The 23,626-nt window shown below is 47.9% G+C and overlaps 1 protein-coding gene across 3 annotated transcripts in view; it reads right to left on the bottom strand.

Moving 5' to 3' along the window:
• Window positions 1-10,786, bottom strand: part of ABHD2 (abhydrolase domain containing 2, acylglycerol lipase) — a 43,206-nt gene extending 32,420 nt beyond the window's left edge. The window contains exon 1 of one of the 3 annotated variants that reach the window (XM_052807127.1): window positions 10,122-10,786. The gene's annotated coding sequence lies outside the window, so the exon portion shown is untranslated. Of the gene's footprint in view, window positions 1-9,552; window positions 10,046-10,121 lie in introns of those variants that run through there. The other 2 variants (XM_052807125.1, XM_052807126.1) reach the window with 2 other exon arrangements.
• Window positions 10,787-23,626: the final 12,840 nt, after the last annotated feature.

Genomic DNA, 23,626 nt, shown 5'->3' with positions numbered 1-23,626 from the left:
CCTTCATGAGATAGGCAGAAAGCAATAATGAAAACCAGTGCAACTTCAGAGGAAAGCCAAGCTATGAACTCCAGAACAACACACATTCACCATCTTCACAGGAGAGTGACATTGTCCCCAGTTACAAAAACTACCCAGATCCCTTCCTATTTAAAAGGCTAGAAGTAACTTCTGAATTCTGTGCAATATCTACACTGTTACTGAAGTGTGAAGCCAGTCTGAAAGAAGTTTCCTGCTACTTTTACTCAGGCTTAGCAAAGCAGCTCACTCCTACACATGGAAGCTTGTAAACAGTCTCTGCTTGTTCCCACAATTGCTTTTTTGAGAAGTTACAACATACCACACTTCAACAAGATGATGAGAGCCACCAGGAGGCTCAGATACAGCCACCTAATTAACACTAGTGCACATGCACCAAGGCTTGTTACAAGAATTTGATCATGCCAATAAAAGAGAGATAGCTTTCAGCCTGTAACTGTAAAAATGTAAGTGGTATTTACAATTAGAACTGGATTCCCTACAGGCACAACAAACCAATGGGGAATTAGAGCTTCCAGGAAAAAGCTCCAGAACTGCCTGCTTTCTACCACAGCTACTGCTTCTAACTTGGAAAACACACCAATGGGACAGACCATACCAAAGCCTTACTCTTCTTCCTAGCAGGAAAACAAAACCTCAGAAGTACTTTCTGCACTCAGTGCAGCTACACTAAAATCCCTTGGAAGAAATCAAGTCTGACATCAGCTATTGATTAACAGTATGCTGGAAAGCTCCAAGTTTCTGCCACCATAACCATCTGCGCTGCAGGAGAACAGAGGGTGAGGAAAGTGGAGACATTTAATATTTGACAACTCTGAAGCTTTTATTTTCCAGTTCTGAGCTTCACAGTATAAGGGAGAGAAGAGCAGGCTACAAAGCCATTTATTGTTCTCATCAGCAAATTACATTGGCATCATGTATCTCAATGAAGAGTTCGAGTACAGTGTTCAACTGTAGCACATTACCTCACTTCCATACTTAGTAGACTTTAACCAACACTACCATCAACTGCATAGAAGACAACAGGCCAATTACAGCAATGGCTTCTCCAGGGAAGGTACAATCAGTAGAAGAGCAGACCAAGTTCCCGAACAATCACTGACTCAGGGAAAACTAGGTGCTTGAGCAAATCTTCCCCCCAGCTGAAACACCCAGAAGTTCTGTTGGCATCTTCCTTTCACTGTTTTATTTAGAAAATTAACGGAGACACCAATACAAAAGTTATCCAAGACCTTCCGGCCACCTGGATTTTAAGCTAGTTTGCTATTTACAGCTTTCACATTATTAGTGAATTTGTTAAAAATAAAATTAGGCATGATTAGTCATTAGCATTTTGTATTTGTGACTCAATATAACTGATCCAACTAAGCTGTATCACCCTGAGAGTCTTCTCTCCCACATAATCTTCAGATTACAAACACATCTTTTCTGATACTTCCCTCATTTTAGCCTGTTGCTACCTTAAAAAAGCATACTAGCTTGGAGTTACTTTCAGAAAAATCAGCTGTTGGTAGACAGGATTATACTTTGACACTTGTGAACTAGTATTTTTCCATTTTAGACAGTCTAACTACACATTCACTGAACATACACACCTCAAACATGTGCTAGAGGGTCATGTATTTGTCAGGATCTTTACCTAAAAGCTCAGATCAGTCTGTGTACAGCTAACACGAAGTTGGCACTGCTGTTGCAGTTGCACAGCTGTCTGCAGTGATTAACTAAGCAATGGATCTAGTCCAAGATGACCAGATTGGTAAACGCCATGCCCTATGGATCCAGCTGTGGCACTTCAGGTACTTCCTTGAGAGTCTGGTATTTCTGAAGACCTAAACAGACCCATCTCAGCCAGGGCAGATTTACAGGGGCTGAGCCAGAGCACTCTGCTCTAAAATTTTACAGGTTTAGCTTACTGAAATGGATTTGAGAGCTCTGCCTCTAATCACGTAGGACAAATGCCTCCCTATTTATGAGCAGGGATGAGGTCACCTTGCTTCTGTTTTGTTAAACCCTTTTTGCATTGACCCAATAAACTTGTCTGTTTATGAAAAAGGACAGATAACCAGTGTTGAGCAAGTCAAATTTTAATCTAGGATCTCCTCTAAATGGGTCAGCATTAATATAAACATACGAACATTTGGTCTTTTCTGTATACAGAACACTAGACTTACTTTTAGCAGGCTAGACAAAATTAGGAAGAGGCCGTAAGCATATCACTGAAGCAATCAAGCCTGCCTTTTAATCCATCACAGGGTTTGAGATCCACATTGAGGAACACAAAGAAGTTGAAGCTCTTGGGGCTAAGGATGTTATTTTGAAGCACCTTAAGTGTACAGTTCTTTTTTTTAAAAATCACTAAAAGGTATGACAGCCCCAAAGACTGACAGCCTTTTCAAGCAATATTCTTAAGTCCCCCTTGTGACCAAGGACTAACTTTAAAATCAATCACTGGAAAGCAAGTGCTGGGTTTGTGGAGTCTTTTCATTTGTCCTTTCATCACAGAATAAAAAGCTGAAAAACGTGTTATAGGAAACACTTCAACATTACTGCTAAGAGAGTGCACCTCACCTGTACAAGTATAATGAGGAAAAAAAACCCCATGTCTCCCCTTTCCAGACAGGAATAGAAACAAGTACAACAAAAGCCAGTAAAGCTACAGCAAATTCCTCATATATCCTTTCAAAAACAATGGGGTTTGGGAAAGCCATCAAGAATTTTACTTGTACAGTAAGTGAACTCACAACTGACAACAAATCTGAGACCTGCACACATTTCTGTTCCAGGTTTACTGGGGAGAGGAGGCTCTTCCAGGGACAGAAGTCACTTCACCCTGTGACTCAAGGGGGCACGCACAGGATTTGGTAACTACCAAGCATTACAGCTCCTCCACCCATGCTGAAGCAGAGCCTGACTCTGCATACTGGAAAGCCAACATTAAAAAAGCAAAGACATTAAAGGAAGCCACTCCCATAGGGTCCTTCCCTCAGGCCTTTTAATGAGCAAGAGACTCATTTCACTGAAGCATTAGATATGCTTTGGGCTAAAGCAAAGATGCAGCTGTATGGAACTGCCCACAGACAAGAGTAAAGGCAGCCTCTTTAAAAGGGGCTCCACTAGCAAGATATTTTATGCTCCATTACATTCACTGAAGAATCTTGAAGGAATCCTTTTTCCAGGAATGACAGTTTGATACAAAAGCCTCCTAGATGCCCTCCCACCAGTCAGCATTCTGGCTCACTAGTGCTTTCAGAGCTCAGCTGGACACCAAAACACTGGAGCATGTCTGGCCAACACTGAAAGCCTTTAAAAATCCCCTTTCCTATCCTTCTGCAGCTTCTACCAAGTAGTGTAATACCCTCTCTTCCCCACTAAGATTCAGAAGAGCCAAAGAGGCTGTTTCTAGACAGATTAAGCAGACAGACTTCATTAACTAACTTATCAGACATTTCTTGGACTAATTTCATTTATTTGTAGTGCCTACTTGGGGACTAAAACTCTGAAAGCAAGTCTGCCAGACCAGAGGAAAGCAAAACACCCTACTTTAAAGAGTTGTGCCTAGGCAGATTCAGATCAGAATTTCTGCCCCCCTCCACTCTTTGAAGGGGGAAGAAGGAAGGCTGTTTCACTGAAGTTAGAATGTTTCCAGGAAATTAATCATCTTTAATATCAGCCAAAGCTAATGCCTCTTCCAAAGTGACAGGTCTGTCACTACCAGGTAAGATACTTAGAACCACATTATGGAGAAGGGAACTTTATTAAGGAAAGGGTGGGAAGTCAGAGCACTACAAAGGTTTTTTAAATAAAGCCAAGTCTTATGCCAGCATATTATTTGAATCTCACTTCAGGAGGTGCACAGAAGTGTGTCACACTGCTGAGATTTCAATGGTTTAAAGGCAGAGGAAGATGTTTAGAGACCATCCAGATGAAAATATACATAGGAAACATATACACCTGGGAAAGACTCTGAAGCAATGTGTCTTGATGGGAAAGGCTGGCAGACTAAGGTTTTGTAAAGCACTGGAGGACAGTCTGAGGTCACACAAGCTACATGAGTACAGGAATCTGTGCAAGGGGAACCATGAAAAAACCCTCAAGCTTTGTTGCACAGTCCAGTATCCTGCCTTTTACACAGCACCTTTTGTATAAAAGATGCTTTCATTTTTACAGAGAAGTGTTAAGCCTAAACTGCTACTTTAAGGTCTCAAAAAAATTACATAGATACAAGTATTTTAGGGCCACACCAGTACTATGCCCCATTGGTTTAGACACACAAAGCAAGGCATTAGACTGCTTATTTTGAGACTGGCATCTAACCAGCCCGATCTTACCCCATGTAGAACCTCTTATTATCTTCAGCGGTAGCTCAGAAGAGAACACATCAGAAGCAAATGCTGAGGTCATCTTGATGTATCACTCAGTACTCCTGTCCATTTAGAACAGCCAACTAAGTCTCAGACCTCAAAGCATAGAGGGTATAATTAAGAATTAGCTGAGCACTTCAAGCACTTAAGCTTAGGTTTTCAGGAGATGTGGCCATGAGAGATAAAGTGTAGTCCTCGCCACAGTCATCAGGAGTCTGGCAAAGCCCACTGCAGTTCTGTCATCAAACATCTGACAGATTTTATCTCCAAATAAAAAGGGCATGCTGACACGTCCCATCACAAGGATGCTTAAAAGAACATTATTTGGACAGCACACAGAAGTCCTTGGTGCAAATCCCTCTGCCTTGTGCGAGAGCCAGCACCCAGGCCAGGATTTGGCTGGTTGGCGAGTATACAAAGCAGCAGGTACTGTTTACACCGTGTTCCAACAAGAATTTCTTGGCTGGTGCCTTCACTGGAATTTGACCTTTTCATCAGATACAATAGATGGCTCATATACTAAATTTAGAGGTACTGTGAGGTTACAGGGACAAAGTTCATAGCACAAGGCACCATCAGCACAGCCAGAAAGACAGGTGCCTTTAACTGGAGCTTTTTTTCCTTTTTTGACTTTGAGAAGTCCTACACCATCAGAGCAGAAGCCAAGCACCTAAGAGGGCTGGGTGTACAAGCCAAGGCAGCTTGCTTAAGAAAGCACCTGAGAATAATTCCATAGCCAACAGGGCCAAAGACTCTTTGGGTCTTTCACTTCCCCAAGAAGGCCAATTTACAGACAAATGAGCCTTGAATTTCACTTCCTTCTGACTACAGGAACTGCTTTTGTTTCTTCACAATATCATTTTAACTGCTCAAAATTGTTCTACTGCATGACAGGCAGCTTGTGTATTATTTAAGAATGCTGCTATATAGACTCCCTGTATGTTACCTTATCTGGTTCCTGCTTGACACAGATGGATTGAAAAACACTGTATTAGCTTTTATTGCACACACCTGATATACAAGATTAAATTAAGACAAGACAAGGCTCTGCTGACTCCACAGAAATCAATTCATTGCATCTTATCTCATAGGAAAGGCTTATGTTATTTAGGCAAACATAACTATTTGATTACTGCAGAGAGACTTAGGACTTTGTCACACCCTAACTACTCACACTGCCTTATGGAACTACAGGGCAGAGCTTCAGGTCCTTGTAGAAGAGGTCAAGCTTACTTTTAAGTACTGAGGGAGAAGAAATACTGGCTAACACCTTTCCACAGTCTTACAGCATTAGCAGGTGTCACTTACCTACCATATAACCCTGTGTCAGTGGGCAGCATTAAGCTCAAGGGAAGAAGTGGAATAAACACATTGCAGAGAACCCAACAATCCATGCTCAGTAGTTGAGGCAATATGCTACTAGCATCAAGCCACAGATAGCTAAGTGAGCTAATACAAACTGCATTACAGACTTAAACCCCCATGCAAAAGCATGCTCTATTCCTTCACTGTATTTTGAAACACAGCATCATACTGTTAAAGCCTCATTTACCCTCAGACTCCAACCCCTCCATACCCACCCTGTCACAGAGCTCAGATGTACACAGCAGAGGAGCAGCCCAAAGTCCAAGCACATCACAGCTGTTTGCTCAGCTACAGGGTGCACAGCTGAGTAAGTGGGGAGCATGCTCCACACCAGATTAGGTGCACAGCAGGGCAAGACCACCTATCACCAAAGCACAAGTTAAGACAGCTAAGAGAACTTTATTCAAGACTGGTCCAATTCAAGCAGTCTGAAAACACCTATATCTGAACATGATCAAAAGCTGAGGTGCCACTTCACTCTGAGGTCTTCAAACACCTTGCTTCCCACCCCTCCCCCGCCCCCAACAAGCAGCTCTGCTCCACAGCAGTACAGAAGATTTGCAGAGTCATTCTCTCAGTCTGTCCATGACAGACAGAAGGTTCATGCTAGAGAAGTTTAATTCACATAATTACATTAAAAATGAAGGAACAACATTTCAGGATGAAGGAACCAAATACAAAGAGATGGGACCTGACCAACACACAGCTACCACTACTGCAGAATACTCAAGTTTTATCAGAATGCTGATTAAAACAAAGGTTTTGAAGCACTACAGCAGTCACCAGCAACTCAAAAGTTTGAAGAGCTATATTGCCCACTCTCCTGTTGAATCTGAGTGCGAGGTTAGGGATATTACAGCCACACATCTTAGGACATTTTCTCCTTACCTCTGACAAGGATGTTAACTGTAAATGACTGTGCATCTGCTTATTTCACTTAGTGCAATCTTTCATAGTCACATATGCCCAACCAACACTTCACAGAACTGGGTGTTCCAGTTAAGGGACAGCCAGGCTTGAATACCCTCAGCATAATCTTTCTGGAATCTGCATCTCTATGCAAAAGCATCTTTGAAGATGTAAGTAAGTTTAGAAGCAGGACAAGTTGTTGAACAGTGAACCAACCCCTCACTAGCAGCCAGTCACTCATCCGAGCTGACCCTTTCCATAAGGAGCCTATATTACACTAAGTACTCAATGCCCTGAATAGGGCTGTAGCTCAATTATTAGCAACTAGTACATCAAGTTTCAGAAGGCTTTGGTGTTTGCAGGAGCTCAGTCCATATTAGCAGAGGAAGTTGTCATTGCCATTTTAGTCAAACTGAACCCATGATAATGAGAAACTCAAGCATTTCTCAACAGCAGAGTAAGTGCTAGGCAACTGCACTTCTTTGTCAATCTAGAGATACAGATGAAAGTCTTCTGTACATTGCAAAGTATGACACTTCCTTCCACTGCCATTACCTCTAACAGAGCACAGGCACAAAGAAGTTTCAAGCACCTGTTTTGTACAGAACTGCTTTGCACATTTTGAATTACTGCTGCCTAATGCTGGCAGAGTAAGGCTGGCAGTCGGAGACAATCTTTATTATCAAGTCAACTGATATAGCTGGAGAAAAGAGAAGCCCTTGGACACACAAGCCTTCCTAGAGCTAAAAGAGGCTAAGGCAGCTGCCTGACTAGGTTAGCATCATTACCACCCACATATGTTGGGCAAGCGGGACTTTGCTCTCCATAAGGACGGACTGCCCTTGCACATTGAAATTAAATCAATTGTTTGGTACTGGACTTGATCAGCTGAGTTTGATCAGATTTTTTAACTGCATATAAACTTAATCTTCACAAGCTATTTAGGCTGAAGAAGGGCAAACACTTGCACAGAAGTTCAGTTGATCTATAGTACACATTAAGAATAGCAATTCAGCGCTGTAACACATCGTGAAATACGATCTTGCAGAGAAACTCAAAAGTGTAGATGAAGACGACTCCAATATACTACCCAAACTATGATGATTTAGACTTTTGCTGAAAAGTCCAAAACACCAGTTTCAGGCTGGTGTCTGCATCTTTCAACAGGAATTACAAGCACCAAAGACCCCAGAACACACACCCCTACTAGAGATTTTGCTAAATCCTGTTCTTTATTGACAAGTTCTGGCACTGCCAGAGCTGGCAGCATGAAAGGATGAAGAGGCCAGACATAGAGAACAAGAAAGGGGAGTAACAGAGCAAAGAGAATCCAACAGCACCCAGGACATTTCCATTATTGAGTGAGGTTAAACTACAACTACAGAGGGTTTGAATCACTCCTCTAAAGCCACCATTTTCTATAGTACATCAAATTACATCTAAAAATACAGTTGGAACTTAGATTTGGATAACCTCTCCATATGCCTGTGTCAAGGACAAATGATGTTATTCTGCCACCTTTCCTGCCCAATACCACATCCCAGAACAGTGACTATTTCAGCACGTTAATCTCTGGGTTTTCACATGACAAGTTTAATAATGCAGCTTTATGAAACTCTAAGACACTCAGCTGCTATTCATTCCCTGAATAGAAAAATATAGCTTTTACAAGAAGAGTAGAACAAATTAGTTTAACTTCTTCACAAACAGCTTTGCAAGATGGAAGGTTTTACCCCCAACCTCCACATCTTTTCCACCCCTAGAAAAGACAGTCTAGCACAATCTTAGGTCAGCCTCATCCTCTATGCAGCTAATTCACTCAGTAACACAGGGGACCTCACATGCAAAAGCCGAAATACAACTATTTTTAAGATTAAGGCAGAATAGAAGAACCCAAACATTAGCTCTTAGTTCTTTTTTAAAAATCCTTCCTGTTCTTACTCTTGACTTTGAAACCAAAATAAACGATGGCTAGAATAATAAGTCTGCATGTCCACTGATCCAAGAAGAAACAAGAGAATTTATTCAAACTTCTCTTGTAATATGAGAACTAAGCAAGCATCTAGGAAAGAAGACAAGTAGATGAACCAAGAAAAGATAATAACAGAACAACCAAAGACTAGTTGTCAATAACAAAACACCCTGCACAGGAAATTACTATTATCAAAGAAGGTCTGAAAATGAGATATCACAAATGCAAACAGCTGAACTGTGTGTTCTACAAACACCATATCAGTGGGGACTAGAACATGTCAGCCTAAGCAATATTACAAACATGGCTGAGCATGATAATCATTGATAAACAAGGCATGTAAGCTGAACACACTGTACCAGTTAGCTAATTAATAAGCCACAAACGTTTGTTACAGAAGGAGGCTCCAGTGCTGTGGAAGCCAAACAGCAATCTGCAAGAGGGAAGCAGGAATCTTTAGTACTTACCACACCAGTGACAAAATGCCTCCACAATAAGAGGAGGCCGTTATGAATTCTCTGAAGAGACCTGCATGAGAGCACAACTACAGAGTGCAGTCCCTCCAACCACAACTGTGACAATAAAGCTGCTGCTAACATACCTCTTTTAAAAAGTTAGTGTCAGGTGAGGGATTTCACCAGCTGGAATACGTCAACTGTGACAGATATATATACCCATCCTGTGCTGGAGTAAATCACGAGTTATACATGAAGTTGCAGAATGGAGTGGATAAAGTCCTGTTACACAGGCTAACAAGCAGGTATACAGTACACATCAACAAAAGGAAGTCTAAAGTTGTTGCAAAATGCTAGTAGCAGCGTCAGGACCTAGGAGCATGAGTAACAGAGGAGAAAAGCCTCATTTAGGGGGAGCAGTGTGACCTGACAGACATCAGCCAGAACTCACCTGGCTCTAACTCACACAAGTATCATCTCCTCAGGACCTCCGCTCCACACTCAGCTCCCCAGCAGCACAGGATTGCTTCCCACCTCAGCCGTCACTCCCTGTCAGCACAGGCTGCTCACACCACTGCTTTTCTTGCCCTGCACAACCTCACACCTCCACAAGGCAACGGGGAAAGGCCATCACCACACCACCAGCCGCACAGACCTTCCAACGCCGGCAAGAACCGAAAGGAGAGGCACCGGGAGACGACCAGACCACAGGTCACCACAGCCAGGCCAGGCTGAACCCCACCGCAGGGCTACCCCCACCTCCACCCCAGGAAATAAAGACATAAGGCAAGCCTGCTACACAAAACAAACAGAAAGAAGGCGGCTGGGCGGGCACGGGGAGCCTGAGGCCGGAGCGAGAGGAGCGCCACCGACCGCTCAGCACCCGACAGACCCGGCCGCGGGGCAGCGACCGGACGGCCAGCGGACGCCCCGCGCCCCCTCAGGCCCCGCACTGCTGAGAGGGAGGGAAGCCCAACCGCCGCCGCGCTGTGGGGAAGCTGCTGCCGGACCACCGCCGACCTCACCTGCAGGCCCGGCCCGGCTCGGCTCGGCCGCGCCACCGCCGGCAGCTCCCGCCGCCACCGCTCCCACCCGTCTGCACCGGCCCCGCTACGCGCGGCCCCTTAGCAACCGCCCTCGCCTTCCCATTTGCCGCGCCGCCCTGCCGCTCCCGCCCATGTCCGCGCGCGGATTGGCCGGAAGGCGAGCTGAGGGTGGGAGCGCGCTCCAGCCGGACTGCAGAGGCGCCATTGGCTGGTGGAGATGCAGCGGGGCGGGACACTGCGGTTCTGTTGGCTTGGGCGCATCTCAGTCAGGCGGAGGGCGGTGATTGGCGTCCGCGGACGGGGCGGGGCTGCCGGCGCCTGTGGGCAGCCGCGGGTACCGCCGCCATGACAGAGCGGGCGTTCGACGAGGCGGCGGGGAGCGGCGGGAGGAGCTAGGATGAAGCACCAGCCTCGCCCCTGGCCGCTTCCTGCTGCCGGAGCCAACACCCCTGCCGCGGGGGGGAGGCAGCTTGGGGAGCGGCTCCAGCTGAGGTGCACGTTCACCCCTCAGTGACGGGGGGCTTGGTCCTGAGGGCCAAAAACTCCACTAGTGTGGCAAAGGCCGCTGATAATCCATCTAAGTGAGCCCAGGTGCTGAATACTGGTCGCATGATGACATGTTGCAATCAAAAATTATTTAGAAATTCTATCGTAGGGCCTTCCAAATGGCGGCTGGGCCTTCAACGTGCTGGTTTTGTTTCCTGTGGGGCCCCAGGCCACCTCTGTGCAGCAAACCTGGCACTGGGGTGCAAGCTAGGATCACCTTGGGCCTTGCCAGCAGGAGTGAAGGGGTCTTCTCCCCGGGCCCTCAGAGGCACACGAGTGCCTGCCTGGTTTCCTCCCACCAAGTGGGATGTGTGACAGGGACAGCAAAATCTGCCGGGAGGTAGACGGAGCCTGCCACATCTGGAAGGCACTGGAGGAAAACAAATAATACAAATGCCTGCAATACGATGTTTATAAACTTGCTTTTCTTGTAGCTTCCCAAAAGAGCCACATGTTACGTTGCTGCTAAGTAACATGAACTGTTCCTAGCTATGTTAATGGTTGCTTTATATAACTGGATGGAAAAATCCTTTCCCTGATTTCAGACAGTTTGTTTCCTCTGTTTACTGGGAGTTGGAGCTTCCTACGTAGAGAAAGCTCTTAAGGAGCAAGTCACATTTTCCAGAGAGTTATGTATCTGGAGAGATGACTAACTGCTGTAGACTGAGTCACAGTGAAGAAGGGAGCTCTGAGGAAGGGCAGAGAGGGGACTGCTGAAATGGCTGTGGCAGAACAGAAATAACAGCAGCTCCATGGCAAGCGCTCCTCTTCTCTTTGCTTGCTACTGATGTGATCCCGTACCACTCAGTTAAACAAGAGCTGGGTTCGTTATCTTCAGCTTTTAATTAACCTTGTGAAAATACCCAGGGTTTATGGTCGTTGCTAAATTAGTCGGAAACTCAGCTGGGCTGAGGTTTGGTATGTCTGAAGGCAGCTGAGTTATGTTTATGATCAAGCTACAAGATAAGCTTAGTAGATAAACTTCCGGTGTCAGCCTCTTAACTAAGTATTTGAAGAATGTGTTTGAATTTGATTACAGAAAATTGCAGTCCAATTGACTCCAGGTGTACCTTGGCTCCTCACCATTGATCTAGGCAGGAAAACACAGATCCAGGCAGGAAAACACACCACAAACTGGAGCTGAGCCTCCAGGCAAGGCTTTTATTTTAAATCCTTGAGGCTGTTGGAGATTTCTCTGACGTGAGAGAAGCTCAGCTATTAGAAGAGAGCTTTCTTAAGCACACCGTTACAAAGCAAACCAAAACTCTTAGTTGCCCACTTCTTGCTGAGAAAAAGTGAAACATAGGGTGGTCTTTTATATCAGGGGTGCTCAGATACATCAGTGAGGAATGAAAGCTGAGAACCTGAGAGGACTAACACTGAAGAGGTGGCAGCACAAATTCACAGGTGGCTATGGCAGTGGGAGCCCAGCTCCTGAGCTGTCTGCTTATTGCAAGAAGAAGGGATGTGGTGGAAAAGGTGCTGCATCTCCAGAAAGGGAAGGAGGAACCGGTGCAAGTCAGTTGTTCCGCACAAAGTTGGGGGGTTCCAGCTGCACCTTCTGTTGTGGGAGCAGAGATGGCTGGGAGGGAGCAAGCGTGTTTTGTGAATACAAACCCGGCTTTGGGCTACTAAAACAGCTTGTGAGCCCTGTCTTGTAAAGGAAGCTGCCCTCCCTATGAGTGTGCAGAGAGCTGACGTTGCTGCGGCCAAGCGGGTGTGATGATGAGCACCGCAGGGCTGGTTGGTGTTGGGAGCAGTGGTGTGTGCGGGAGGTGGAGTGCTCTGGCCAGGAGCCAGGAGTGAGGCTGTACCTCTTGCAGCAAACAGCTCACACTCAGGAAATGCCATCTGAGCAGTAGCCCAAACCATCCCTTAAAGGAAGGGTGCTGGGAAGAGCCGAGCTTCATTCCCAGCCTCTTGGGGAGGGATTTGGCAGCTCCAGCCCAACAGATGCTTCTGTCTGATGTTACTGCAGAGAAGTGGAATGGGGGTGTCCAGGAACACCCTAATGCTTCAGAGACAGGAGGATCCCTCTTTGAGTAATGTGGCTACTGCAAAAGAGGCCAAATATATGTGCTGGAAACTGTAGGGACAGGAAAAACACACAGCTTTGCCTTGTGCTTTGGGCAGGCACTTACCTCTGTACAATGAGACCAAAAAAAGGCTGATGATAATTTAACCTTTTTAAACCCAGCAGTTGGAAAGGTACCAGGCAGAGAGAACACCCATGTGGTGCTGAGCCAGCCTGAGACACCTCCATGCAACAACATGGTGACAGTCACCTTTTGTTCTTCACATCCCTCTCTCTTTTGGCTGTTGCTGCCGCAAGAAACTCAAAGTCTTTTTCTGCTTCATTTCCCCTGGCCCAGCTTTTCTCCTGCTCAGCAAACTCGCTGTGTGCTGAAGGACTCCTGGGGACTTCGCACCTCTGAGGAAACCTTTTTGCTGGAGGAAACACTGGGGTGTTGATCTCTGCCAGTGTAGCAGGAGCAAAAGGGAAAACATCTCTTAGGACACAGTTTGATTGCCGGCTGAAAATGAGCTAAGTGCCTGTCAGTGACATGTGAGCACAAAAAACCTTTGCAGATGGAAATAAAGGCAATGCTTTTTCCTCTTTACCTGCTCTGCCTTCCCTGCAATGCCAGTGAGGCACTGGCTTGCAGGCTGCAGAGCCATGCTGTTTGAGAGCCTGTTGGATCTGGATGTGCAGTGCTCTTTGGGCTCAGGTATTTTCTGAAAATGGTGTCTAAAAGCACAATGGGCACTTTGCAGATCTCAAAATAGACTAGCTTCTGTCCTGAGGAGCTGACAACGTAAGGAGACAAGTGCCAGGGATGGAAGAACGGCTGCATCACACAAACCAGCCAGGGAGGTGGCACGTGGCCCACCTGCTCAGTACTTTTCCATCACATTCTCATTCAGCTGCTCCTTGGCAACTTCTAGCTCTGTCACCTTCCTCAAAAGCTTCTGCTCTGGATTTATTTAGCACGCTATTTATTTCCTAATTATAGAACTTAACTGACTAACCTCAGCCCTACTGGGTTGCTGCTGCCCACCTTTTTGTCCCCTGTAGACAGGGGCTCTCGTCTCTTCTTATGACTGAAGGCAGTTGCTAGAGAGTTTCTGACTCTTTTTTTGGTTTTGTTTTTCTACTAAACCGAAGAGGGCTTTGGCTACTAATACAGGGAGCTTCACTGATTATTTCAGAGCAGATGGGCTATTGCATTCCCAAATTCTTTAGGCCAAAAGAGAAATGCTGCTGGGATGAGCACTTTACCGGGCCATGCTCCGCCACTTCTGTCCACAAATTCCTGACAGCCAGCTCACTCCTTTTACCCCACGTCCAGTCAGAGCTGCTGGCTGGAGGAAGAGGTTTTGAAAACCACTCCCCGGCATCAGCAGTGCCACTGGTCCTGCTTCTGGATGCTCCATGGTGCTTGAACACTTCCTGGCTCCACAAGCAGACTCAGTGCTCTAGGGGAAGGATTCGTCTGTATCTCCCTGAGATGAATCTGTGCCACAACACTCCTGAATTTTCCAGGGAGTCCAGTTAGGTGAAATTGCTGCCTCTTGCACCAAAAGCTGCCAGGCTGAGCAGACCTGTTCCCTGCAGCCACCTCCAATGCCACCTCTTGTTCGCTTGCAGCCATTTCTGCCCCTTTATCACACATTTTGGTAAATCGAGACACAGCTGCAGAAGCCAAATGGTGCTTTGGTGTGGCACCTGCCCCTAAAGCTATCTGCACAAGCAGGGGGGTCATGTGCAGGACAGGCTGCATGAGAGCAGCAGGTATCTGGCAGGCAGCGAGAGCAGGGAGAGGCGGTATGTCTGGTGGAAAGCAGGATGGATTGGAACAAATGAATGTAGTAAAGCCAGAAGGATGTATGAGCTTCTTCTGGAGTGTTTCCAAGATGTCATACTGAATAAAGGAAACTATTTGTCTTCTGTTAATTCTGAGTGGTCTGTCTGACATTTGCCATTATACTGTGTTCCTGAGGTTGGAGTTTGGAAAGACTATGATTATCCAGCTTCAGAAAGCCAGCGAGGGAGACTGCTAAAGCCACATTTTTTCCAGCGGCTGCTTGTGAAATACTTCCTCTGGAAAAGTTGCCACAGAAGTAGTGGTACATGAGGAGAATAAAGCATTGCAATCCTGCAAACTGAAATGCTTAGTGAACCTAACAGTGGGATCATCAGCCCCCTGTAAAAATCCAGTTTTAATATTGCCTAAGGAATGGTGAAGAGACTCTTCCTAGAGAGCAATATTTACGGAAATAAAGTGAGCGGAGGAGGAAGCTACTGCCTTGTGCCAAAATAGTGGGAATCGGGATAGGTCTGGGAGGTAAGGAGCAAACAACTGTGTGTGGATGAGGGTGAGTACGAAAGAAACGGTTACGGTTGTGATTTGGGGGAAAGGGTGATGGTGTTAGGATGCAGAGAGCCAGACCTCTCTTTCCTGGAGGTGTAGAAGGAAAGTGGAGGTGAGAGGAAACAGGCTTGATGAGGGGAGGTGGGTTGTGGGTGAGGCTGGTGGGAACCACAGGTGTATGGTTTGGGGGGTAGGCAGGTGGGGAGGAGGCAGCAAGGAGCACTGGGATGGCTGGGATGAAAGGCTAATCCAGAGCACCCTCATCTGCCAGATCCTTTCCTGGAGATGCACTGGAAATCACAGCCAAGTGGGGAAGGTCTGCTGCCACATCCAGAGGTGAGCTGGGGGTGACCACCCTCTTCCACGCACAAGGACCTGGCAGGCTGCAGATCAGCCTCCCAAGAAAACACAGCAACTGCAGAGCTATTGCCGTCACTGACTCTGTTATCCCTCAAACTGGGTTCATTTACCCAGTGTGCAAGCCAATAACACACAGAGTCGAGGTGTTTTCAAATTAATTTCATTGATGCGCATGAATGGGTGCCTGTCTGAAGACAGCACACCTTTGTCTCAAAGATTCACACATTTATACACTTAAGTAATACATATTCATTATTATTTTCCTTAATGAATGGTTCTTTCTTCTTCGCCTCTCATGTAAATTAGTGCGCAGACTCTGTCTTCTTCTTTCATTGTCTTCTTTTGAGTAGGTGGTATCATGTGAGTAGGTGGTCAATGAGTCGGTGGTCGTGATCTCCCCCTGTAGGAATTACCTTTTACCTACTTCTAACTCTGTCTTGGCGGTTCCAAGCGGTTCTTCAAGGTCTGTTGATCAGACCACAATCTATTACCTTTTCTGACATAGACATAAAGCCCCATTGTCTAATAGTTAGTTCCTAAACCCTAAATCATGTCTACTTATTGTTTCCCTATTGTAAATATTAACTGATGGGTTTGTGTACAGGACTTTAGCAGCTCTCTGGTTATTTCAATCATATTACACACATTAATTGATAACAACTCCACGCCACTCCTCCAGCTGACCTCACCTGGCTTCACAGAAGCAGCACTACCCTTTTGAAAACCCTGCCTGTACCACCACTGACTTAAATTATTGCATGGGCTGGAGGAAATAAACAGTGCTGCTGGCACTGTGTAATGATCACTTCTCTGGGCTGACACCACCATGGCTCACTTGCAGGCTCCATCTTGCAAAGCTGGTGTCTCAGCCTGTTGGAAATGACGTCTGATTTACCATGTCTGCTCAGAACAGACCAGCTTTAAGATCCTGATCCCCGAAGTTCCCGTGAAGTCCATCCTTGGATTTGGCAGTAATGCCGCAGAAGGATTTTGCTGGAGCTACGCAGGGCTGGACATGTAAGGGAGCGTTGCAGGACTGAGAGGATGCATGGCTGAATGATGGTGGTGGAGGTCCTCCTTCCAGATCAGCAAAGAGCTGCTGCCCCGGCGGAGGCTAGAGGGTGCTGTGCTGCAGGGAATGGGTGTCCTCCCTCCCCGCCCAGCATCCCTTCAAAGGCAGGTAAAAATTTGCAGGAAACGCTGCCTTTGAGCTGAGATGAAGACCAACGTGCTGGCTGTAGTTACTAACAACCTCCAAGGCTTTTTCAGACTAAAATATCAGCCCCATCTAGCTCATTAGTTAGTTCCCAGAAGGTGACATACAGAAAGGGTGGCTTTCCTCAGATGGGTGAAAAAGCAAAAAGGAGGAGACAGAGACAGGAGTGGGGAAAAGGGGTGAGAAAATGAGGAACAGATCAGAAGATCAGAAGGAAGCTGAGTGGAACAAAACCAGAGAATAGAATAATAAAGAAAAAAATAGAAAAATAAAGAAAATAGAAGATGAAACCAATGCAGAGGATCACATCAGCTGCTGTGTCCAATTAAGAGATTCAGACCTGCTGAATGATGAAAAGGGAGATTTGCTTGGGAGAAAAATCAGGGACCACCTCTTGCTTGTGGTAGCTGAGGCTGAAAAGCCCTCAGCTGATGGGGCAGGATCAGCTCCTGTTTACCCAGCTGAGGTGTGGCTAATCCTGAGCCCAGCAAAGACCAGAGCTGAGGAGAGAGAGAACACGAAAGGGGGGGCACGGGAGACAGGGCTGTGTTTGTACAGTGGCTGACAGGCAGCTGCAAGTCCAGGCAAAAGCACAACATGCTCCCAAACAAGTAGCTCTCTGAGCAGATCACTTCTCCCTGAAAAGCCTGCCAGCTAACCGCAGGCAGCTAGAGTGAACGTGACTCCTGTGTGGGGCTGCACGTGCTCTGCAAAACACAGCCCTGCCGCCCCGAAGCTGTGGTTGTGGGGTCACTGCCCTCACTGCTGGCAAATCTGCTCTGGCTGCCTGCAGCAGGTGAGGCAAATGTGCAGGCGTAGCTAGAAGAGGAGGAAGCACAGGTAGATGTTTTCTTACATTCCTAGGTCTTGCAGAAGACAACCTACCAAAAGTGAGAAGATGTAGACATGACAAAGGAGGAGGAAGACTGCAAAGGAGCCCCATTTCACAGCTACCCTAAAGGGACTGCACCTACCTCTGGGTCATGGGGAGGTTCTGGTGTTCGTTGAGATGAGCAGCGTCCGTACAGTGTGGTGTGCCCACGAAGCCAGCCCTGCTCATGGAAATGAGTCACATAAGGTCTTGATATAGGTGGCCTCCCTCCTGTTTTCCTCCTCGAGCCTGAGGTGGGATAGCAAGGACTGGAAGGGAGCATCCTAAACTGGACATGGGTTGCCACACAAGCCCTTAATAATTGACCTGGCCCCACCATGCATACCAAAGGAGGTGCTGGGGCTGCATCCATAGGTCCCTGGGGAACATCTCCAGGAGATGCAAACAAATCTGGCCCAGAACATGGACCAAAGGGAATGCTCCAGCAAGATGCAAAGCTCTGTTAGGAGCTAAGAGGGGCTGTGAAACCCACATGTTTTCACTCACTGTATCTACTCTGGATGTCTCCAGCGAGAGCCACTGGTTTTACTGCTGGGGCTGTCAGGGCAGCAGCCCATTTCCAGCTGGGGACAAGTGGGGACTCAGCACTGGAGCTGGGGCTGTTTAATCCTCCAAGAGCCATGGGGAGGATGCAGAATAGGTGGGCTTTGCATCCAGTATCAACTGGGCCGTGGGGCAGGACAAGGAGGTGAGAGGGAAAAGTGAAATGTGAAAATGCCTGGAGCGGATTTGATGGCAGAAGGCAAATCTGTTCATACTATAATAAAGGCTCTGGTGGAGGCTGGGCAAGGTAATTGGTGCGGTGGGAGACCTCACTGAGAAGGAGGGGTGATTGCAGAGGACATATGGGGTATGACTAACAGAATGGATGTCTTAAAAACACATTAGTATAAACTTCCCAGCAGGGAGGGAGAAACACTTGGGAGACTTTACAAGGGTCTGATGCAAAACTAAGACCTAGGAAATCTCATTTGGAGGAAATTTGTAAAGCAGCCAGGGGTTGAGTGGATACCCCTGCCCCTCAGGACACTCTTGTTCCTGCTAAGGAGCTCTTCACCTCTCCAAACGGTGTGTATGGAAACTGTATGGAGACATCTGTGGATGTGCAGAGCTATCAGCTGGCTTCTTGCCTGGGAGCTGTTGTCGCTGCTGAGACAAGAGGTAGCACAGCCCCAAGGCAGAGCGCTCGGGGAGGACGCGGCGAGCCCGGCAGTCCTGTGGCGTCCCCTGCTCCGGCCTCATGTCATGTGCGTGCTGCCCCTGGGGCTGGCTACGTGCACTCCTCCATGGTGGGTCTGGATGCCCTGACCAGGCAACAGCCCTGGTCGGGCCATGGCCGTGGCTCTCACAGATGGGTTTCATTCAGGACACATGTCTGGCTTGGAGCTTGTTTTCATTTCCTTTTGAGGAAAGGAGGAGTCATGGGAGAGGAGTGACTGAGCGGCTGAGCCGGCTCTCCTGGACACGGACCTCAGTGCCAAACGAGCTCCTGCTGCGGTTTCCGCGGCGGCTCTGGAGGCTGCAGCCCAAGGGGCAGGAAGCGACGGAGAAGGAGCTTCAACCGGTGTGCCAGCGGTGCAGGATCCGTCCAGGATGGGAGAGAGATTGAATTACAAGGGCGAGGCTCTGATGGGACTCAGGGTAGGGGGCGTGGATGGCTCTTTGCCAGCACAGGGGCTCCTGCAGCAGCTCCAGCTGAAGGCACTGGGCACCAGGAGCTTCCTCCCAGAGCAGAGGTCCTACAGGAGCCAACGTCCTGCATCGATGGTCATCAGCCACCCCACACAGGGGCACAACTGGTTCCAGGTGGCCTCTGAGAGCTGCTTTGGGCTGCAGGAACCAAGGGAATAAGGAGCCATCTTTGAGGTGTGATCACCCTGGATGCCCCCACGGGGTCGGGCATTTGTGCGAGAGGGAGGGAGGTGTGCAGGGACCTGTGCTTTCCTGCTACAACCATCCATAGATGTGGCTACTGGAGTGTGTCTTAAAAGGCCCCAAATATGCCTCTCTTCAGGAAGAAATGAATCCCAGAGCTGTGGCAGATCTCCCCTTGCCTGCCAGGCTCTGGGGGATCCGAGCAAGTGGGAGGCACGGAGAGGGTGGGGCGGGCAGAGTTCAAACCTTCTCATTATGCTCTGAGATACAGAGATCAAAAGGTAACTTAACAAATTAATAAGGCCTCCGCCTGGGCAGAGCCTCTCCCCAGCATGGATGGGCGGGAGGGGAGTGTGCTGTAACGAGCAAACTGCCTCTTCTTCACCAGCCAGTAAGACAGGTTCTGAGCTCCTTGCAAACACCGTGGCCCAGCTCCTTAGAGTTCATTAGTGTTGTTACATATTCATATAGCATTAGCACCATCAGGGCTCTGATGTTTAATCAGGCTGCGAGCTTGCCTTGAGCCCTACAAGTCTTTGAGGACCTTCCATCAAACATATGCCAGAAGCACATGCACCAGATTGATGGCTTGAGTAAGGGAGGGGTCTTGTGAGTGTGATAACAGGACAAGGATCTGTCCCTTGCCACAGAAACCTGGGTTATCAGAGGAACCTCAATGATAAAGTTATCAAGTACACAATTTAGTGCTTTGTGTCAACTTGGGAGCTTGCCAAGAGCTTCCTGAAAAAGAACAAAAGAGCCATGGCTTATCTGCCTGCAACATCTGCTCAGTGCTCAGGCACAGGCAGGCCGCTCGCCACTGCTAATCCATGAGTGGTTTCGATTGTGCGTTACTGCGTACCATGGAGTGTCAGTGTTACCGTATGGGTGCTTTCAACCAACAGGCTAGAGACGGGCAAGGCGAGTCTGGGATGCGGGCTCTGCTCCATCTATCCTGGGCAGTCCTCTGAGCTGGGCGCTGCAGGGAACCACCACGACCACGCAGGGCTTTAGTCCTGGCCAGTGGTCGGTGCTGATCCATCGTCAGCAGGGAGACAGCTATTTCCCAGTGTGATTCCTCCTACAGCAGATACGAATGACTGTTGGAAATGCTGCTGTTACCACTAGCTATTGAGGAGGTGTGTGTAAGAGGCGAAGCCCGCGTGCCTACCTTTTAGATGGACAAAATTAAGAGAGACACGTCCTTCCCTCAAGTTCCTCCAGCCCTTGGTTTCCCATCTGTCAAATGAAGATGAAGGCAACACCTTTTCTGTTGGAGATATGCATGGATAAATCCTTAAAGTCTGCAAAGCACTCCAATTCAGAGAAGGGGTATTATATAAAGGTGCTTATATTAAGTACCTTACACAGACACCAGCTCTAAGATGGATATAATCTTGTTTATTGAGGTTAGAGCAAAGGACTTGAAGTTAAACGGGCTAGGATCTCATCTGAGCTCTGATGCAATCAGCAGCGGGAATGGAGCAAAACTGGGAGACCGTGCTGCCCTTTGCCTTCTTCCTTTTAAATCACAAAGTTTTATGTACCCTGAAGGGCACTTGGTGGGCGTACTGAGCTTTCCATGCCCTGAGGATATTCAGTATCTAGGTTTCTTCAGATAGTCCTGAAGTTCCTCGTACCTAGACATTAGCATCCCTAAACGTAAAGCCTGATTTTAAAGAAACTGTTGCCCTTTTGGTGGAAAGGGCAGAGAGTGTGGAAAGCTTTTTTTCTCTAGAAAATAAACGGAGAAGTCCAGCTACATGCAAGGATTGTCCCAGCCAGTGGACGTATTCTGCAGCCGTTAGAAACCATGCATTGGCATGCCAGCAGGCAGTGACGCTGGCTGGGGCTGCAGAAGGTTAGAGATGCTGGCACTGAGCACTTGGTTATCCTGTTAGAAGGATTGGGAGCAGACTGGGTCTTAACCCTCTGCGACAGTGCCATGGATCGCTTCTCCTTCCCACTCGGAGTGGCTGACACGTGTGGCAGGATGGGAGGCTTGATCCCACGGGGCAGGAAACCTTCCCAGGACCTGTGCTGTGGCCTGAACCACAACCTGTGGCTCTAGGAAAGAGCTGTGCCTGCAAGGGATGGGGCTGGCTGTTTTTGGGCCCTGCACGCTGGGGCGAGGGAGGAAAACCATGTTGCAGGGAGAGTTGTGGGAATGTTTCGGGTGGGGAATCCCTCTGGGGTGTAACGGCTGCCTTTATTTTGAGATAAACCGAAGCCAGTGAACTCCTTTATACAACAGATAGCTGAAACAATAGGGGCTGCCACCCAAAAAAAGATTCATGCTAAATTGGAACTTTGCTGGGAGTGGGGGAGTGACATTGCTGGCGGGGGGGGGGGGGGGGGGAGGTCCCGTGGGTCAGAGGTGTGTGCCTGAGAGGGAGTGGAGAGAAGGAACATGAAATCCTGGTGATACTTGAGCCATCACTGCAAACTCATCGGCCGTGAGATGCACCCCGGCCAGTTTTATGGAGAAAGAGGGCTTTATGCTTGAGCAAGGGGCAGGCTGTGTATTGTTTGCCTCCCTTATTCACAGGAAAACACCTTTGTATAAGCCTGGAAATACAGAGGATTGCGTCAGAGAAACATACAGCCCCATTACCTATTTTCCTCTTTATTAGCCCAGCTACGGGAACCAGGATATCGGCTATCTGCACAGCTCAGAAAGGGTTACGGCACAGCAAAGCCTGGCAGATCTCCATGCAGAAGAAACCAAACCAGTAGTAAATCCTGCTATAACAAGGCCTAAGTAGTCCTTGCAGAAGGGAGTGAAATTATGCCTGACCTTCGACCTACCCAACTCTTTCAAGTAGAGCCATCCCTTGCGAAAACTTGGCGGCTATATGAACCGGGGGTGTGGTGTTCGCCTGTGGGGGCTGTCTCCATTCCTGGCTGCTTCCCTGTCCTTGACAGGTTGCTTCTCTCCCTTCTCTGTCTCTCATAGCCAGAGCTTCCCTCTTCCAGCTAGGACAGCGGGGCTCTTCCCAACCCCGATTTCTCATTGGGATCCCCTGCTCCATCGCAGGTGTCCATTCAAAGAGCCACCGGTGCCTCCAGGAAGCGCTGTCCCTATGGAGAGAATAGCTCCGCCTGGCCTCCACTGCTCGCTTTTTAATGTCCTTTCCCATGCATGTTCCTCGGGACATCGGCATTCATGCCCCTGGGGACAGAAGGAAAACATTTTGCTTTCTGTTTTTAGAGAGGCTGATGATTTTTCTGCAGCTCCCTCTGGGTCTTGCATCCTCTCTGAGACTGATCCAGGCAGTAGCCCCTCAAGAGGCTGAACAAACACCCTTGTCCTAGTTGCTTGTGCACAGGCCTGGGAATCTTGCCCTGTGCTCTTCCTGCTCCTGGCCTTGTTTTCCTCTGAACACCACAGCAGTAATTAGCTTGAGGTTGAAGGGTTATTCGAAAGCAAGTACTGTGTCTCCCTCCTTTCCAGCCGCTGTTTCTCCCTACGCTGGAGTTAGTTAAATTCTGCCTGGAGTTTCCTTTGTATCACTATTAATTGAAGGAAACACCACCAGTGAGCGTGGTGGGTCTGGGTGGAAATATGTGTCCAGCTTCCTGTGTTCCTCACGCCCTGGTGCTCCGGCAACGCTACCAACAGCCAAATTGCCGGCACACCGGGACAGCTGGACCTGCCAGCGGGTCTGTCCCTGGGGTTTCGCTCCCAGTCTGGGTGATCTCATGGGCACTGGTTGACTGCATCCGAGAAGAGCATTAGCTGGACACTGGAGTGGAGGTGGAAAAGGAGGTGGAAACACTGGTCAAAGTGCACAGCACGCAGCTGGGCTGCCTGGCTTGCTGCTGGCTGAGGTGGCCGCATTGCCAAAGCCAGAAATGTAGCAACACTCCAGCAGAGTCAACATGTAAATATGAAGAGCCAAAGTATTTGAAGTGGGTTAGTTAGTGCTGAAATGGAGGGTTTTGCAAGAAGAGATAAAATCAGCTTGATGTTTAGGAGGAAGGCTTGGAGTAGATTTCCAGTGCGGGGTCAAATGATCCAGCATTCCTATACTGTGCAGTTCTCTTTTCCAAAGCGTTTGCTGCTGAATATGAATTTAGCTGAATATGCTTTAGCCCAATGGTTTCTGCCTTCCAGGGCAGAGCTCCCCACATGGCACCAGCTCCTCTCGAGAGCACGGCTGGGCTTTTCCAGCCCTTGGCGGCCAGGCACAGCTCAAAGAGGAGCTTGTTTGTGG

Source organism: Harpia harpyja, chromosome 14 (genome assembly GCF_026419915.1).
Source record: "Harpia harpyja isolate bHarHar1 chromosome 14, bHarHar1 primary haplotype, whole genome shotgun sequence".
Lineage (NCBI taxonomy): Eukaryota > Metazoa > Chordata > Aves > Accipitriformes > Accipitridae > Harpia > Harpia harpyja.
This window is presented reverse-complemented; position numbering and strand designations above follow the sequence as displayed.